We start from the raw sequence: 19,917 nt of genomic DNA, 5'->3' as shown, positions 1-19,917 counted from the left end.
ATACATATCGATGGTGTCACTACATCTGTAGGAAAAGATATGTCCTAAATCCACCCATTAGTAACCAATAGGGCAAGGAATTATGACGAGCAACGAGTAACAAAATTTCAGCAGCGTAACCCTATTGGTCTCTATTTGCACGCCCATAAATGGTGCAATAGAGAACAACAAGGTTATGTCACTGAAATCTCGTTCGGACTCGTCATCATCATAACTCCATAGCTAGGACGACGTGGCCGAGCTGTGGCGAGAGGTTGGTGCGGGCGGGCGTCGCGAGGGCGTGCACACTAGCGGGCTTGCGTAGGGCGAGCGGCGAGGGCGGGCGTTGCGTAGGGCGTGCGCGCTAGCGGACGGTGTTGGCTGGCAGGCTTGCGCGTAGGGTGACCGACAATGGTGTTGGTTGTGGGCGCACGAGGCAGCAGACAGCGTGGACACATCGTTAGGCTAAAGGGCCTAAATTCCGAGATGTCGCCGCCATAATCGTTGGAAGTAACCAACTTTCGAGAGTCGCTACAGTTCCCCATTGGAAGTAATCAAATTTCGAGAGCCTCAACTATACCCCATCGGAAGTTGTGGACCCCGGTCAAACATAGTCAGCGTGTCGGGCTAACTTTCGAGAGCTTCTACAGTTCCTCGTTGGAAGTTGAGTTATTTTTCGAGAGCTCAAGTAAATACCATCGAAAGTTGAGTTATTTTCCGAGAGGTTTGATTGTTCGTTGAAACTTAGTTACTTCATATGGTTTTCTCGATACTCGTAGAAAGTTATTTGGCCGTAGGAAATTCCTGTTTTTGGTGTAGTGGTGGGCCACACGAGGTAACCTAGCCCAAGAGCAGGTTACTTCTTTTATTTTTTTTCTTTACTTTCTGTTTTATTTTCTATTTTAGTTTTCAAATTGACTTCAAATTTGAGTTTTGGATTGAATTTACAAGCAGAAATTCCGGCATGAGATGCAAGTCATATATTTATTGCACATACATATTAGTTATTTTATCCATTTTGACAAAGCTTCAAACATTTAATGCACACACATACTATTTTTAATAAAATATTGATTTGAATGGGTAGTCAATTTAAAAGTTCGTTTAAAAACTTATTTATTCTAGGAGAAATACTTTCTAATGTATCATCTCCATTAAGAGGTACTCTTACTTAGGAATTAAATTTCTTCTAAACACCTAATTGATAGAAGAACAGTCCCATTAATTAAATAATGGAGGATATTCCTATTTCATTTCCTTTACAGTTTCAAATTAAATTTCAGTTTTAAAATTTAAATCTAAATCTTGAAATACCAACTTTTAATATTAACATTTATTTATTTTAGGAAGAAAAAATTACTTTAAAAGGGAAGGAAATCCTTATTTAAGGATATTTTAATTCCTGGTCTTTTTGGAGAATTATTACTAAATCCAAAATAGGATTTTTAGTTGTTACACTAGATTAGATGTGAAAGTCGCCTAGAGGGGGGTGAATAGGCGAAACCTGAAATTTATAAACTTAAACACACACCAAGGTCGGGGTTAGCGTTAGAATTAAATTCAAGTCCAAAAGATTGTTTCTCTTGCCACGAGTTGCTCAAACGATGCGGATGACGTTTGGGAGCAAACTCAAATCAATACTAGCAAGAAAACGTTTAGAAAGAGAAAAGAGGGCAAAAAAATCAAGCGAGAATCAAAGCGAGTAGACACGGTGATTTGTTTTACCGAGGTTCGGTTCCAAAGAACCTAGTCCTCGTTGAGGAGGCCACAAAGGCCGGGTCTATTCGAACCCTTTCCCTCTCTCAAACGGTCACTTAGACCGAGTGAGTCTTCTCCTTAATCAAACGGGTCACTAAGACCCCGCAAGGACCACCACACACTTAGGTCTCTCTTGCTTAGCTTTACAAGCAGTTAGAAAGACCCAAGTGACAAGAGCACAAATGAACACAAGAACTCTCTCACTCAAGTCACTAAGCGGTGGAGTTGATTTTGGGACTTGGAGAGGATTTTGATCTATTGAATGTGTCTTGGAGTGTAGTCTTTTGCTCTTGTATTGAGTGCTTAATTCAGAATACTTGGATGGCTTTGAATGAGGTGGTTGGGGGTATTTATAGCCCCCAACCACTTCCTAGCCGTTGGCAAAGTCTGCTGGTGATGGACACATCGTACAGTCCGGTGGCGCACCGGACAGGCACCGTTCGTTGTCCGGTACGTGTCCATTAGGGTTTGGAGCTGTTGACCGTTTGAGGCGTTTGTCTTTTTGCTGCACCGGACAGTCCGGTGCCCTCTGACTTCTGCGCGGCACTGTTCATCACTGTTCATCTGAGCAGTCGACCGTTGGCGCGCAGGGAGCCGTTGCTCCGCTGGCTCACCAGACAGTCCGGTGAATTATAGTGGAGCGCGCCCAGAAGAAACCCGAGAGTGGGTGGTTCACTGGATGCCTAGCCTGGTGCATCGGACAGTGTCCGGTGCGCCACTTGGCAGCACACTCTCAGTCTTGCTCCAATTTTTGATTGAGTCCCTAACTGAATTTCTTTCTTGGTTTGTGTTGAACCTTGTGCACCTGAGATAAATGACATCTAGACAAACTAGTTTGTCCACTTGGTTTGTGTTGGACTTCAACCACCTAAATCGATTATGGGAAATGATTAAGTACATTTCCCTTTCAATCTCCCCCTTTTTGGTGATTGATGCCAACACCAACCAAAGCAAATATGAAATGTAGAAATGTAACTAGTTTGCAGTCGAAATGTAACTAGTTTTTGCAAATCTTTTGGAAAAATCCTTTCAAAATCTTTTGCAAATAGTCAAAGGTATAGCAATATGATTGCAAGAAGCATTTTTAAGATTTGAAATTCCTCCCCCTGTTTCTAATGCTTTTTCTTTGACTAAATAAAATCTCCCCCTGAATGAATTCTACCCTTAGCTTTCAAGAGGATTTTTGAAATAGATACCAGGTGATATTATATCAATTGAAATTTTTAATACTAACTTGATACTTTGAAACTGAGTAAGATACCAATTGAAAAATGACTCAAGGATTCCACTTGAAAATTAGATACCAATTGAAAATTTATTTTGAGGCTAACTCAAATACCAATTGAAATAAACATTTTTTTTGAAAATTTTGAAATGGTGGTGCGGTCCTTTTGCTTTGGGCTTAATACTTTCTCCCCCTTTGGCATTAATCGCAAAAAACGAAGAACTTGAGAGCCCTTTTTACATTTTATCCCCCTTTGGGGCCTAATGCTTTCTCCCAAATGGTAAAATAAGTATGAGTGAAGGAACATACCAATGAGAGATACATGAGTAACGACAAAGGGAAATGATACCATCAGAGTTGGAGTGGAAGCCTTATGTTTGCCGAATACTCCATTTTCCTTTCAATCTAAGATTAAGGATAGACATACACTTGAAAGCACATTAGTCTTAGCCTTGGCACAAGAAGAATAAGAAGTATGCATTTGCACCAAATGAAAGAGACATGATCAAAGATATATGAAATAGCTATGTGTGCAATGTTTCAATCAAAATTCCGAGAATCAAGTATATTTAGCTCATTCCTAAGTTTGCTAAAGGTTTTCTCATCTAGTGGCTTGGTAAAGATATCGGCTAATTGATTGTGGGTGCTCACATAAGCTATTTCGATATCCCCTTTTGTTGGTGAACTCTTAGAAAGTGATACCGGTTGTCTATGTGCTTAGTGCGACTATGTTCAACGGGATTATCTGCCATGCAGATTACACTCTCATTATCACATAGGAGAGGGACTTTGCTTAATTTGTAGCCATAGTACCTAAGGGTTTGCCTCATCCAAAGTAATTGCGAACAACAATGACCTGCGGCAATGTACTCAGCTTCGACGGTGGAAAGAGCTACGAAGTTTTGTTTCTTTGAAGCCCAAGACACCAGGGATCTTCCCAGAAACTGACAAGTCCCTGATGTGCTCTTTCTATCAATTTTACACCCTGCATAATCGGCACCGGAATATCCTATTAAATCAAAGGTAGATCCCTTGGGGTACCAAAGCCCAAACTTAGGAGTGTAAACTAAATATCTCATGATTTTTTCACGACCCTAAGGTGAACTTCCTTAGGATTTGCCTAGAACCTTGCACACATGCATACAGAAAGCATAATGTCCGGTCGAGATACACATAAGTAGAGTAAAGATCCTATCATCGACCGGTATACCTTTTGATCTACAGATTTACCTCCCATGTCGAGGTCGAGATGCCCATTGGTTCCCATGGGTGTCTTGATGGGTTTGCCATTCTTCATTCCAAACTTCTTGAGTATATCTTGAATATACTTAGTTTGGCTGATGAAGGTGCCCTCTTGAAGTTGCCTGATTTGAAATCCAAGGAAATACTTCAACTCCCCCATCATAGACATCTCGAATTTCTGTATCATAATCCTACTAAATTCTTCACAAGTTGACTTGTTAGTAGACCCAAATATAATATCATCGACATAAATTTGGCATATAAACAAGTCTTTTGCAATAGTTTTAGTGAAGAGAGTAGGATCAACTTTTCCGACTTTGAAGCCATTAGTGATAAGAAAGTCTCACAGGCATTCATACCATGTTCTTGGGGCTTGCTTGAGCCCATAAAGCGCCTTTGAGAGCTTATACACATGGTTAGGGTACTCACTATCTTCAAAGCCGGGAGGTTGCTCAACATAGACTTCTTTCTTGATAGGGCCATTGAGGAAGGCACTTTTCACGTCCATTTGGTAGAGCTTAAAGCCATGGTAAGTAGCATAGGCAAGTAATATATGAATTGACTCAAGTCTAGCTACGGGTGCATAAGTTTCATCGAAATCCAAACCTTCAACTTGTGAATAACCTTTGGCCACAAGTCGGGCTTTATTCCTTGTCACCACACAATGCTCATCTTGTTTGTTGCGGAATACCCACTTGGTACCTACAACATTTTGGTTAGGACGTTGAACTAAATGTCATACCTCATTCCTTGTGAAGTTGTTGAGCTCCTCTTGGATTGCCACCACCCAATCCGGATCTCTTAGTTCATCTTCTATCCTATATGGCTCAGTAGAAGGCATAAAAGAGTAATGTTCACATAAATGTGCAACTCGAGATCTAGTGGTTACCCCCTTGTGAATGTCACCAAGTATGGAGTTGACGTGGTGATCTCTTTGAATTGTTTGGTGGACTCTTGGGTGTGGCGGTCTTTGATCCCTAATTTCTTGGTCATCTTCATTGTCTTCATCTCCCCCTTGATCAATGTCCTCCTCTTGAGGTGGCTCATCCTCTTGATCTTCATCTTCATTATCTTGAGCCTGATCTTCATCTTGAGTTGGTGGAGATGCTTGCATGGAAGATGATGGTTGATCTTGTGCTTATGGAGGCTCTTCGAATTCCTTAGGACACACATCCCCAATGGACATGTTCCTTAGTGCGACGCATGGAGCCTCGTCATCATCTAGTTCATCAAGATCAACTTGCTCCACTTGGGAGCCATTAGTCTCATCAAACACAATGTCACAAGAACCTTCAACTAATCCAGTGGACTTATTGAAGACTCTATATGCCCTTGTGTTTGAGTCATAACCTAGTAAAAAGCCTTCTATTGCTTTAGGAGCAAATTTAGAACTTCTACCTCTCTTAATAAGAATAAAGCATTTGCTCCCAAAAACTCTAAAATATGAAACATTAGGATTTTTACCAGTGAGGAGTTCATACGATGTTTTCTTGAGGATTCGATGAAGATATAAACGGTTGATGGAGCAGCAGGCGGTGTTAATCGCCTCCACCTAAAACCGGTCCGGTGTCTTGTATTCATCAAGCATGGTTCTTGCCATGTTCAGTAGAGTTCTATTCTTCCTTTCCACTACACCATTTTGTTGGCGTGTGTAGGGAGAAGAGAACTCATGCTTGATGCCCTCCTCCTCAAGAAACCCTTCGATTTGTGAGTTCTTGAACTCCATCCCATTGTCGCTTCTAATTTTCTTGATTCTCAATCCGAACTCATTTTGAGCTCGTCTCAAGAATCTCTTTAAAGTCTCCTGGGTTTGTGATTTTTCCTACAAAAAGAATACCCAAGTGAAGCGAGAATAATCATCCACAATAACTAGACAGTACTTACTCCCGCCGATGCTTATGTAAGCTATCGGACCGATAGATCCATGTGGAGTAGCTCGAGCGGCCTGTCAGTCATCATGATGTTCTTGTGTGGATGATGGACTCCAACTTGCTTCCCTGCTTGACATGCGCTATAAATCCTGTCTTTCTCAAAATGAACATTGGTTAGTCCTAAAATGTGCTCTCCCTTTAGAACCTTGTGAAGATTCTTTATTCCAACATGGGCAAGTCGGCGATGCCAGAGCCAGCCCATATTAGTCTTAGAAATTAAGCAAGTGTCTAGTCCAGCTTGGTTATCATTAAAATCAACTAAATATAGCTGACCATCTAACACTCCCTTAAATGCTATTGAATCATCACTTCTTCTAAAGACAATAACACCTATATCAGTAAAAAGACAGTTGTAGCCCATTTTGCATAATTGAGAAACAAAAAGCAAATTGGGTACCCAAACACAAGTCTTTGGACTCTTGTGTTTGCCTCCAACATATTTGACAACTACTTTGCCTGATTTGTTAGTAAGCACATAGGAAGCATCAAAAGTTTTAAATGAAATGTAATTGTCATTTGATGCATTAGGAATTTTCTTCTTAGGCATTTTAACATGAGTGGAATGCCTAGAGCTAGAAGCCTCATTTCTATACATAAATGCATGATGAGAAACAATGTAAGGTTTTCTAGCATCATTTTTCCTAATCTTATGCTCAGGATAGTTTGTAGGATATAAAATATAACCCTCTCTATCCTGAACCATGGGAGCCTTACACTTTACAAAATTAGACAATTTCTTAGGGGCATTAAGCTTGACATTGTTTTGGCTTCCTTGGAAGCCAATGCCATCCTTAATGCCAGGGCGTCTCCCATTATAGAGCATGCTTCTAGCAAATTTAAACTTTTCATTTTCAAGTTCATGCTCGGCTATTTTACCATTTAATGTAGATATGTGATCATTTTGTTGTTTAATTATGGCAAGGTGATCATCAATAGCTTCAACATTAACATCTCTACATCTAGTACAAATAGTAACATGCTCAACAATAGATGTAGAGGGTTTGCAAACATTCAATTCATCAATCTTAGAATTTAACATGGCATTTTCATCTCTAAGACAGGAAATTGAATCATTGCATATGCTAAGCTATTTAGACAAAATTTCATATTTTTCTACTTCTAGAGCATAAGCATTTTTCAACTTAACAAATTTTTTGTTTTTCTTAATGAGCAAGTCCTCTTGGCATTCCAAGAGATCATTCTTCTCGCTAATGGTTTCTATCAATTTATTTAATTTTTTCTCTTGGTCCATGTTAAGGTTGGCAAAGAGAGAAATTAAATCATCTTCATTATCACTAGAGCTACCCTCATCATCGGATGTAGTATATTTAGGGGTGGCTTTAGAGTATACATTCTTCTTCTTGCCGTCCTTAGCCATGAGACACTTGTGGCCGACGTTGGGGAAGTGAAGTCCCTTGTTGACGGTGATGTTGGTGGCGTCCTCGTCGGAGGAGGAGTCGGTGGAGCTCTCGTCGGAGTCCCATTCCCCCCATGTGCGCATCGCCGCCCTTCTTCTTGTAGTATCTCTTCTTTTCCTTCTTTCCTTTCTTGTCTTCGTCCCTGTCACTTCCACTAGAATATGAACATTTAGCAATAAAGTGACCGGACTTACCACATCGATAGCACACCCTTTTTGGAGCGGGGCTTGTAGTCCTTCCCCCTCCTTTCACTATACGACGGTTGATCTTTAGCGACCCTTGTTAGGGACAGACGGTTGGTCGCTAAAAGTTATGTACCGACAGTTGGTCGCTAAATGCATTTGTAGCGACGGGCCATTGGTCGCTAAAAGTCTAGAAATTTAACTACTCAAGGTTGGTCGCTATAGAGACAGGTGGACATCCGACGGTTGGTCGCTATTGATTGACATGTGACAGTTTTAACTACTAAATGATTTAACTACTCAATGATTTTTTATTTCTCTTAATTGATTTTGGATATCGAATAGCATTTCTTGTTAAGTAAAAATCCAAATAAATAATATAATAAGTACTAGTCCAAAAATAACTTTTTTATTTATAAATAATTTTGGTTTCATCATTATGAATTTTAGGGTTATTTAAAAATATATTTCAAATTTAGAAAAAGGAAATAGAAAAAAAAAGAAAAAGAAAAAAACTAAAACCTAACCTAACTAACGGCCCAAGGCCCAACAAGCAGCCGCCGCCTCCCTAACCTAGCCGCGCGCGCCTCCTTCCTCTGGCCGCCGCCACCTGCTTCTCCCACCCGGCCTCTCTCTCTCCTCCCTTCTCTTCCCTCTCTCTTCTCTCTACCGTGACCGCGCCAAGGATCCCTGCGCCCAGGAAGAGTCGACGCCGCCAGGCGACCCGGCCACCCGCGCCCTGCCCCTGCCAGCCGACGCCAGCCCGCGCCAAGAACGCCGCCAGCGCCTCCCGAGCGGGCGGTCACCTCGCCCAGGCGGACCGACGCCGGCCACCCGTTCCGCATTCCACCGAAACCTCCCCGACCTTGTCGGGTGCGCTGCTCCTGCCGCCGTGCCTCGCTGCCGTCCCAAGCGCGCTCGCGCCCGCTGCTGGAGCTTGGCATTTCTGGTGCGTAGCGCGGAATTCTGGTGCTTTTTCTTTGTGCGGATTCAGTTGCTTGCCTAGTGACAGCAGCTGTTTGCCGTTTGGAGCGACCGGAGGCGCCAGCCAGCACTGACACTGATGAATTCGTCGCGGTTTCAGGGGGGCCTTTTTGACCTTGGACTGGACTCTGCTCATCTGCTGGCTGGTGCAAGTCTGCTGTCTCTATCTGCAGCAGCCAGCAGGAGGGCGATGACGATGCTGACTCCCTCGCTGCTCCAGCTGCTTGGCCGTCCCTCGCTTCCCCTTCGTTCGCACAGCCCTGCTCCTGCACTGCTGACCAGTATGTGAAGATTATCTGGCTCCAGTAGGTACGAACTTCACGTGGTCTCTCAATAGTACATTATATTGTGGATAATTCCAGATCTTCCAGGTTTTGTCTACGGAGGTTGTTGCATGGCACTCTTCGTCATCGCGTTGCCCCTATTGGAAAATAGTAAATTTCCATCTTTTTTATCGGTGATGGTATATATACTATCTAGCCAATTTAATTCTCCGTCTAAAACCCCGATGAAAAACTATCCATTTTCTTGTAGTGATATTAAGCTGTGGCCCTTCAAGGTCATTCCTGGGCCCGGTGAGAAGCCAATGATAGTTGTTCAGCACAAGGGGAGGAGAAACAGTTTGCAGCCGAAGAGATCTCCTCTATGGTTCTCATCAAGATGCGTGAGATCGCTGAAGCTTACCTTGGCAGCACGATCATGAATGTTTTTGTCATTGTTGTGGTGCTTGTTGATGGTTTATGTAATGTGGATCTATCATTGTGCAATACTAATTAAATTTGTATATCTATGTGATTATGTGTATAAAAATTGGTGATTTGTGATGTTTTTGTATATATAACAGTTGTTGAATGCTAATTAATGGTATATTATCATTATTAACGACTATAACTAGGGGCAACTTTCTGTTGGTTGCTAAATGTATTGTATAACGACCCGCGATTGGTTGTTAAATCTATAGTACAACAACTCACGGTTGGTCGCTAAATATACAATATTAGCAACGGACGGTCGGTCGCTAAAAAGATGTCGGTCGCTAAAGCCTTTAGCGACGGCACTTACAGCGACCATCCTTATGGGTCGCTAAAAGTTTTTAGCGACCAACCGTAGGTCGCTGAAGGCCGTTTTAGCAACCAACCGTAGGTCGCTGTAAGTGAACCGTCGTGTAGTGTTTGTTTAAGGATTTGGCGAAAGATCTTGATGATGAGCGCCATTTCCTCGTTGTCAAGCTTGGAGGCATCAATTGAAAGCCTACTTGGTGTAGACTCCTTATTTTCTTGGTTGCTTTGAATGCAACGGGTTGCACCTCGGGTGTAGAGGTCGCGCCTTGCTCCAAGTTGACAATATGTTTGCAGTCTTTGATCATAAGTTCAAAGCTCACAAATTTGTCAATCACTTCCTCGGGAGACATCTGTTTATATCTAGGGTCTCCATGGATTAGTTGCACTTGAGTGGGATTATAAAAAACAAGTGATCTAAAAATAACCTTGACCATCTCATGGTCATCCCACTTGGTGCTCCCGAGGTTGCGCACTTGATTCACCATGGTCTTGAGCCGGTTGTACATGGCTTGTGGCTCTTCTCCTTTGTTGAGGACGAATCGACCGAGCTCTCCCTCAATCATCTCCCGTTTGGTGATCTTGGTCACCTCGTCCCCTTCGTGCGCCGTTTTGAGGACGTCCCAAATTTCTTTGGCATTCTTTAACCCTTGCACCTTATTATACTCCTCTCGACATAAAGAGGCGAGGAGTATAGAAGTTGCTTGGGAGTTAAAGTGCCTAATTTGGGCAGCCTCGTCCGAGTCGTAGTCCTCGTCCCCCACCTGTGGTGCCTGCGCTCCAAACTCAACAATATCCCAAATACTTTCATGGAGTGAGGTTAGATGGTGCCTCATTTTATCACTCCACATGCAATAGTCATCACCATCAAAATATGGTGGTTTTCCTAGGGGTACGAAAAGTAATGGAGCGCGCTTTGAAATACGGGGATAGCGTAGGGGCATCTTACTATACTTCTTGCGCTCATGGCGCTTAGAAGTAGTGGACGACTCAGTGCCGGACGTGGAGGGAGATGAAGAGTCGGTCTCATAGTAGACTACCTTCTTCATTTTCTTTTTCTTCTTGTCACCCCTCCTATGTGACTTAATGGAGGAAGAGGATTCCTCCTTGTACTTGTTGCCGGACTCCCTTTAGAGAGTGCTCCCCGAGCCCACGGGCTTGTCGCCGATCACGATCTCCCTCTTAGCGTGATCTCTAGACATCACTTCGAGTTGGTTAGACTCTTAATGAAGCACTGGCTTTGATACCAATTGAAAGTCACCTAGAGGGGGGGGGTGAATAGGCTAAACCTGAAATTTGTAAACTTAAACACACACAAAGGCCCGGGTTAGCGTTAGAATTAAATTCAAGTCCGAAAGATTGTTTCTCTTGCCACGAGTTGCTCAAATGATGCGAATGACGTTTGGGAGCAAACTCAAATCAATACTAGCAAGGAAACGTTTAGAGAGAGGAAAGAGGGCAAAAAATCAAGCGAGAATCAAAGCGAGTAGACATAGTGATTTGTTTTACCGAGGTTCGGCTCCAAAGAACCTAGTCCCTATTGAGGAGGACATAAAGCCCGGATCTATTCCAACCATTTCTCTCTCTCAAACGGTCACTTAGACCGAGTGAGCCTTCTCCTTAATCAAACGGGTCACTAAGACCCCGCAAGGACCACCACACACTTAGGTGTCTCTTGCTTAGCTATACAAGCACTTAGAAAAGAATGAGGAAGGAAGAAAGACAATCCAAGCGACAAGAGCACAAATGAACACAAGAACTCTCTCACTCAAGTCACTAAGCGGTGGAGTTGATTTGGGACATGGAGAGGATTTTGATCTATTGAATGTGTCTTGGAGTGTAGTCTTTTGCTCTTGTATTGAGTGTTGAATTCAGAATGCTTGGATGGCTTTGAATGAGGTGGTTGGGGGTATTTATAGCCCCAACCACTTCCTAGTCGTTGGCAAAGTCTGCTGGTGATGGGCATACCGGACAGTCCAGTGGCACACCAGATAGTCACTGTTCACTGTCCAGTGCGCGCCACGTCAGCGCGTCCATTAGGGTTTGGAGCTGTTGACCGTTGGAGACGTTTGTCTTTTTGCTGCACCGGACAGTCCAGTGCCCTCTGACTTCTGCGCGACACTGTTCATCACTGTTCATCTGAGAAGTCGACCGTTGGCGCGCAGGGAGCCGTTGCTCTCCTGGCTCACCGAGCAGTCCGATGTCACACCAGATAGTCCGGTGAATTATAGTGGAGCGCGCCCAGAAGAAACCCGAGAGTGGCTGGTTCACTGGCTGCCTGGCCTGGTGCACAAGACACTGTCCGATGCGCCACTTGGCAACACACTCTGAGTCTTGCTCCAATTTTTGATTAAGTCCCTAACTGAATTTCTTTCTTGGTTTATGTTGAACCTTATGCACCTGAGATAAATGACATCTAGACAAACTAGTTAGTCCACTTGGTTTGTGTTGGACTTCAACCACCAAAATCGATTATGGAAAATGATTAAGTCCATTTCCCTTTCAAGATGACACTTGATTCGTCGATGTTTTCTTTTGTTTTATGGTGAATGTTTGTTAGTTCCTAATATGTAAGGTTGTACATAGAAGACTATAAAAGGATAAAACTTTGTGTTCCCATTATAAAAAAACATGTGTTGCCATCTGTCACCACGCATGTAGCGATAGAAAAGACAACGACGTGTTGGACACAATGCTAAAAAGAGATGACAACAACTAGATTGTTGTATGTCTTTGGTAACCCTATTTTTTCAATTTAAACCTTTGGCTCACTGGATGACTTATTATCATTTAGGACCCTTTGCTCGGCGCTATAGACCATGGCTAGGGCTCGATATCGAGCCAACTCAGCTTGTTCGAGTTCGAGAAGGCTCGTTAAGCTAACGAGCTGGCTCGACTCGGCTCGTTAAGCTGACGAGCCACAGAGTCGGCTCGGCTAGTTTACGAACTCAAGCTGTCTCGTTTAGCTCACGTGTCAGAGCAAAAAAACAATATGTATATAATAATGAATTTCTAGCTAATTTCAAACTAATTTAACAATAGAAATAGTAATTATACTCATGCTTTCACAGACCACGTCAATGTAACACCAAATCAACACAACTCACCACTCATCAATTCACAATTCACACACATGTTTATCAGTTTAATCCACAATTATTTTCACATAGACCAGTTTAACACATAAACAAATTTCATCAATCATTAGTTTAACTCATAGGCCGTAGACACCACACATACATATAACATGTTCATCAATTGTTATATAAATGATATGCAAAAATTTTCGTTTTGCTGAAATGTGATAGCTCGTTTAGCTCGCGAGCAGGCTCGTTAATAAACCAAGCTGCTCATTAACGACCGAGTTGTGAAAAAATTCAAACGAGACGATCCGAGCCAAGCTGAGCTGACCACGAACCGAGCGAGCCGACGAGCCACAAGCATTTCGTTCATCCCTAAGCATGGCGCCGAGATAACATAACTCGGCAAGCAACGTGACTTATGTCACTAATCTAACGAATGCGCTAGATTCCCCATGCTATGTTAGCGTCAACATGGCCTAGCTCGGCGGCACAAATCTTGACGCTAAGCTCGATGCCACTGATCACGGTGCCGAGGTAGGCAATGTAATAAGTCACCCCTTCCCTGTCAGAGGACTACTCCTGGCCATTCTTCTCCCTCGCTTCCTTCGTTTTCCATACTGCCCAACGAACTCTAATCGACATTTTCGAGTCTGGAAGCTTTGATTTGGTCCATACATCTTGAAGAGCAAGGTTTGGTGTCTCATTGATTCATTTTCTATGTATTCATTGTGTGGGTATATATATATACATTCCATAGTGTAGTTCCTTAGGGTTTACATTAATTAGGTTTGATTGGTGGACATATGGTTATTAGTTATGGTTTCTAAGATATATGGTTCATACAGTTATTAAGGTTTGTTAGATAGGTTTTGAATCATGGGTTTAAAAAATCATTAAGGTTTTGAAACTATGTGTACCATATTATTTATAAGTTTAAATCTTTTCTGGTATTCTTGTAGTGGTGATAATATAAAATCATTTCGTAGATGGAAAACATGCATGTATCCGGAGAAGTTGTGGCGGAAGAACAGTCGTCCTTGAGAGTTATATCCCGATGCATCTTGCAAGGATGCTCATGTTGCCCCTGGTCTTCCTATACCTAATTGTGATTGTGGCAGACCAACCCTATTATTTCAATCAAGACATCCAGACATATTTGTTCACTGCTTTTACACATGCAATAGTTTTAATATAAGTAGTTTTTCACTTCCATTTTTTTATTTTTGGTAGATTTTTCTTAGTGTTTCGTTCCATTTTTGTAGGATCATGGAAAGTGCTTTTTCAGTGGATCGACGGTCCTTGTAACTTTGACGCTAGGTACCTCCTTTTCGACTATTGGTGGAGAGGGAGGAATACACGTGATCGTTTTAAGCGATGGCTGACATGTACATTCACTAACCGAACTAAGATGATATGTAACTAACTAGATATACTAATAAGTAAATAGCTAGCTACATCATTAACTAAACTAAATAACAAAATTACAAACTAACAAACAAGTTTGCAAACTAACTAAAAAGTTTTCTAACTAAATTACTAACTAAAGATGTAACCTAACTAACACGTTTTCTAATTAAATTACAAAGTAACTAACAAATTTGCTAAACTAAACTAACTAACTATACTAAACTAAACTATATACTAACTAAACTAAACTATATACTAACAACTAAGCTACATACCTTGGCGGTGGCGCGATGTCTCTCGGCACAACGATGGCTAACGCGCTGCGAAGAAATCGGAGTTGGGAGCGGCGAATGAGCAGCAACGAGCTTTGGGGCACGTGCGGCAGGGGAATAGGGGCACGATGGCGACCTCCAGGAACACGGGCATGGTGGATAAGAGAAATGGCGGTGCGGCGGAGAAACGATGGCACGACGAAGAGACACCGCGGCAACGAAAGGAGACAGCGTGGGGAAGAGGAAAGGCATGTGGGGAAGAGGAAAGCCATTTTTGCCTAGCTCGACGTCGTGATGTGTGGCGCCGAGCAAGGCCACGTTGGCGCCAGTGCAACATGGGAGTCTAGCACATCTGATAGCTTAGCACCATAAGCTACGGCACTGAGCTATTATCTCAGCATCATGGGCCTATGGTGTCGAGCAAAGTATCCAAAAACAACAAGAAGTCGTCCAAGTGCCCAAAAGTTAAATTTTTAAGAGGGAAATGTTAATTTGCAAAAAAATCGGTTGTAAACCTTACACAAGATATAAATCATTGCTAATATGATTTTACCCTAAAAATCTATTATAGCTAGTTTGGAAACATAAATTCCTTCCGGGATTCCCGAAGATTGAGTGGGAAAATAGCTCATTTTCCCACGTATGGCTAGTTTGGGAACTCCATTTTTCTAAGGGGTTTTTATTTTTCCAAAAGAAAATGAACTATTTTTTCTTGGTAAAATGAAAATCCTTGGAGAAAATAGGGTTCCCAGACTAGCTCTTAATCTCTAGAAATCACGGAGGGATTTAATTTTTCAAACTGACCTTAGTGCTCTCTTCAATTTAGGCCCTGTTTGGGAACAAAGTTTTTGAAAACTACAGTTTTTGAAATACTATACTATACTTTAGTTATGACAATACCGTAGTTTATAATACCGCAGTTTTGAAAACTGAGGTCCAGAGCTAAGTTTAGAATGCCTTAAAACAACTATAGTATTTGCAATACTTCAGTTTTGAAAACAGAGATTTTACCCAGCTTGCCAAACACCATTATGTATATAATACTGCAGTATTTGAGAATACTGCAGTATTCTTCCAAAACTGCAGAAAAACTTTGTTCCCAAACACCCCCTTAATTGTTTCGTGGCCGTATAATGAACAGACCGACCCCACCCAACCATGACCCAACTACACTGCACCTGTAACCTGACCCAAGGAGCAAGACGATCTCTTCCGCCTCGGGTCTCCGTCTAGCGCGAGAGAGAGACGGAGGCGGCGACGGAGAATACAACCTAGTACAGGTTCTAGGCACGAGAGGCGACGGGCGACGCAAGCTCGACGCCGCCAACCCCACGCCCGCCACACTTGGCTCAGTCTGGAACCCAGGTCCGCTCAGTGGTGGGCCAGGATTTGAAACATGGTATTCAAAATTACTAAGAGGTAAAAAATCAATCATATGAAGTAACTATATGATATATAATACTGTACTATATTACATAACAATAATTTTATAATTTATGTGATATGTATCAAACAAAATCAAGTTTAGTTGAGCATATAATTGATTATAAAGTAAAATTGTTCAAATATTAGTGACAAGAGACAATCAGGCAAGGAGCAACAAGTGGTTATGCAGGTGACACCATCGTTAGGCCACAGGTTGGTGTCAGGCGATGGGAGGCGCCGCAGAGCCGCTACACAGGTGGGCGACAGGTGGCACCGCGAGCCCATACAGTCACCGAGCGCGCAACAGGCGACAAGTGATAGTCGACAGGCAATGCCGCGACAAATGATGATTGAATCTCGATGGTTATGTTAAGCTTAAGTGATAATCTAATGCGTATGTTGTTCTTTTGATCACATCTGTTATTTGTTTGATCATTGAATAACTTCAATTAACACTCATGTTTCTTAGTGCCCTATATACTATCAGTCGATATCTCTCTTGATGTGCACTAAGTTAAAAGGAGAACTCATGATACATTTATGCAATTTGTGATCCATTTGATATATGCTAACAATGACTTGGAGATGGATCACTAGTTGTAGAACTCTCTCTTGTGCAAAACATTTCCATATATTGTCTTGAGTATAGGTCTTAAGCAGCTAAGACTGAGGACAAAGCACAATAAAGAGAGCGTCTCTATGTGAAGGTACAAAAGGGTAAAACTACCTCCTTTCATTTAAACTTGTACCTAAATCTTCCTTTTCTATACTTTCTTTGCATATCTTGTATAAAAGGAAGAGAAAGCATGTCCATGCATTATCCCTGCTTCATACCTAGTTTAACCTCTTAAAATTTCATTCCTGCATTAATGCATCTTTGTTGAAACTAGGTGAAGTAATTTTATTGTCAAAGAGCTTAAAGCTTAACCTTGTAACGAGGATAAGCTACCTTTGTTCCAAAGGTGGATGGTCCTTAAGCCTCTTTGAAATCCTTAAGGGAAAATGCTTAAGATGTTTATAACATGCTTTCATAAGTGCATAAACTGTCGTGAGCATCACACTTATTCTATGACACAATGCACTTCACATTCTGTATGATATAGCTATGTTCTCATTAACCTAATTATGCGCAATTGGCATTTACGGCCAAAGTATGTATTCCTCTCCAGGCATATATTTAGGGGGAGCAATCTATGTTATATGGAACTATGGTTATGCTTAAATTGATATATCTCTTGATCACATCTCTTTATATCTATGACTAATGCGTCTTCAAGTGTATTCCTATGCTTAGTCATAGAATTGAAAGGGAAATGGAGTATTTGGCAAAGACGACGCTTCCACTCAACTCCATCGGTATTATCCACTCTTTGCCGGTATTCCGCATTGTTCTCCACATTGGTATAATCTTCACTCATATTTATTTGTTTACCATTGGGGAGAAAGTGAAAAGGGCTTATATTTCTCTCACAAGTATCCGTGTTTGGCGATTCATGCCAAAGGGGGAGAAAGTATTAGCCCAAAGCAAAAGGACCGCACCGCTACCTACGAATTTTAAAAATGAAGTTTTCAAATTGGTATATCTTATTGTGTTCAAAAAAGGGGGAGAAAAATCTAGTATCTTCAAAAATTTGTAAAACCCTCTTGAACACTAAGAGGAGAATTTCATTAAGGGGGAATTTTGTTTTAGTCAAAGGAAAAGCATTTGAGACAGGGGGAGAAAATTTCAAATCTTGAAATTGCTTCTTTAAATCTTATTCATGTATCTTTGACTATTTGCAAAAGGTTTTGAAAAGAATTTTACAAAGGATTTGCAAAAACAAAACTTGTGGTGCAAGCGTGGTCCAAAATATTAAATAAGAAGAAAAGCAAACCATGCATATCTAGTAAAAGAATAATATTGGTTTAATTCTAAGCAACCTTTGCAATTACCTTATGCAAACTAGTTCAATTATTCACTTATATATTTGTTTTGGTTTGTGTTGGCATCAATCACCAAAAAGGGGGAGATTGAAAGGGAAATAGGCCTTAAGTCTTTTCCTAAAATGATTTTGGTGGTTGAAATGCCCAACACAAATAATTGGACTAACTAGTTTGCTCTAGAGTATATGTTCTACAGGTGCCAAAGGTTCAACTCAAAGCCAATATAAAGTTTAAAAAGGGCTCAAGAAGAAAGGAGCAAAGGAAACCGAAGTGCTCTCTGGTCTGGCACACCGGACTATCCGGTGCACCACCGGACAGTGTCCGGTGCACCAGGGAAGATCGACTTCAAACTCTTCACCTTCGGGTTTCCCAGGCGCACCTCCGCTATAATTCACCGGACTGTCCGGTGTGCCACCGGACTGTCCGGTGAGCCAACAGAGCAACGGTCAACTGCGCGCAACGGTCGACTTTGACAGTGAACAGTGCAGAACAGTACACGCGACAGAAGTCAGAGCAGAAGGTCAGTGGGGCACCAGACTGTCCGGTGTCGCACCGGACTGTCCGGTGCCACATGAGGACAAAGCCTCCAACGGTCGACCAGCTCCAAGCCCTAACGGGAGGATGACGTGGCGGCGCACCGGACTGTCCGGTGCGCCCATCGCCAGCAGCCTTCTCCAACGGCTACAAATTGGTTGGTGGCTATAAATACCACCCAAACCGGCCACTTCAAAGAGAGGGAGCCCAAGCAACTTTCCAAGTCATCTAGTTGACATAATCAAGTCCTCCCAACCACACATATTCATTGATCCATCCTATACACAAGATTTAGACCACTACAACCAACACAAGTGCCACAAAAGAGAGAGCAAACAAAGAAAGCCTCTCGTGTGAGTTTAGCTCTAGTGCCTTGTGAGATTCTTTGAGAGAAAGTGTGTGCTACATCTTGCATTCACTTGTGCGTGGAGTTTTGACTCCCATTGAACTTCCTCCAAAGTTTTGGAGGCTTGTAAAGCAAGCAAGAGACACCAAAGAGTGTGGTGATCCTTGCGGGGTCTTAAGTGATCCCTGAGAAGAAGAAAAGGTTAAAAGAGACCCGTCCTTAGTGGACTCCTCAACGGGGACTAGGCCTTCGAGGGCCGAACCTCGTTAAAACAAATCACCTGTGTCTCGTGTGCTTATTGCTTGTGATTTGTTTGTTGTTTCCCTTTCTAAGTTTTTCTTACTCTATTCTTTGCTAACATTATTTGGTATTGCTTCAAAGTAAATTCTCATTTAGTGAAGCAACACCTTGCAAGAAAGAACTTGTGTCATTGCTCTTCTTATCTAAGCCCCCTTGCTTTATTCTCATAGACCTATTAGTTGTATTGTTTTATCAATTCCACATTATCTGAAAGCAATACTCTTTACAAGCAAGGACTTAGTTTTTATACTCCGATAATTGTATATCTTGTTCTAACCACTAATCAAGGGATCTAGTTGGGGGATAAAGTTTTAATTTTCAGGTTTCGCCTATTCACCCCCCTCTAGGCGACTTTCAGTAAGGAATAATCTCTACTGTCTCATGTGCATTTGTATTGCTAGACTTTGTCAGATGTGTCTTTTGATAATTTTCTTCATCGAGACTCATATGCTGCGTTAAAAGTAGTTGCTAAAGCGATCTCTTAGTTTCTTTTGATACACTCACACTTAGGTGTCTCTTGCTTCCATTACAAATCACTTGAGAAAAGAAATGAGAAAGGAAAAAGACCAAGCCAAGCAACAAGAGCAACAAAAGAACACAAAACACCCTCTCTCAAGTCCCTAATGGAATTGAGTTGATTTGGAGACTTAGAGAGGATTCAATCTATTTGATGTGTCTTGGAGTAGAGTCTTTTGCTCTTGTACTGAATGAGATGTTTGGAATGCTTGGATTGATATGAATGAGGTGGTTAGGGGGTATTTATAGCCCCCAACCACTTCCATAGCTGTTGGTGAAGGCTGCTGGCGATGGACGCACCGGACAGTCCGGTGCACCACCGGACAGGCACTGT

Source organism: Zea mays, chromosome 5 (assembly GCF_902167145.1).
Source record: "Zea mays cultivar B73 chromosome 5, Zm-B73-REFERENCE-NAM-5.0, whole genome shotgun sequence".
Lineage (NCBI taxonomy): Eukaryota > Viridiplantae > Streptophyta > Magnoliopsida > Poales > Poaceae > Zea > Zea mays.
Note: the sequence above shows the minus strand (reverse complement) of the source record.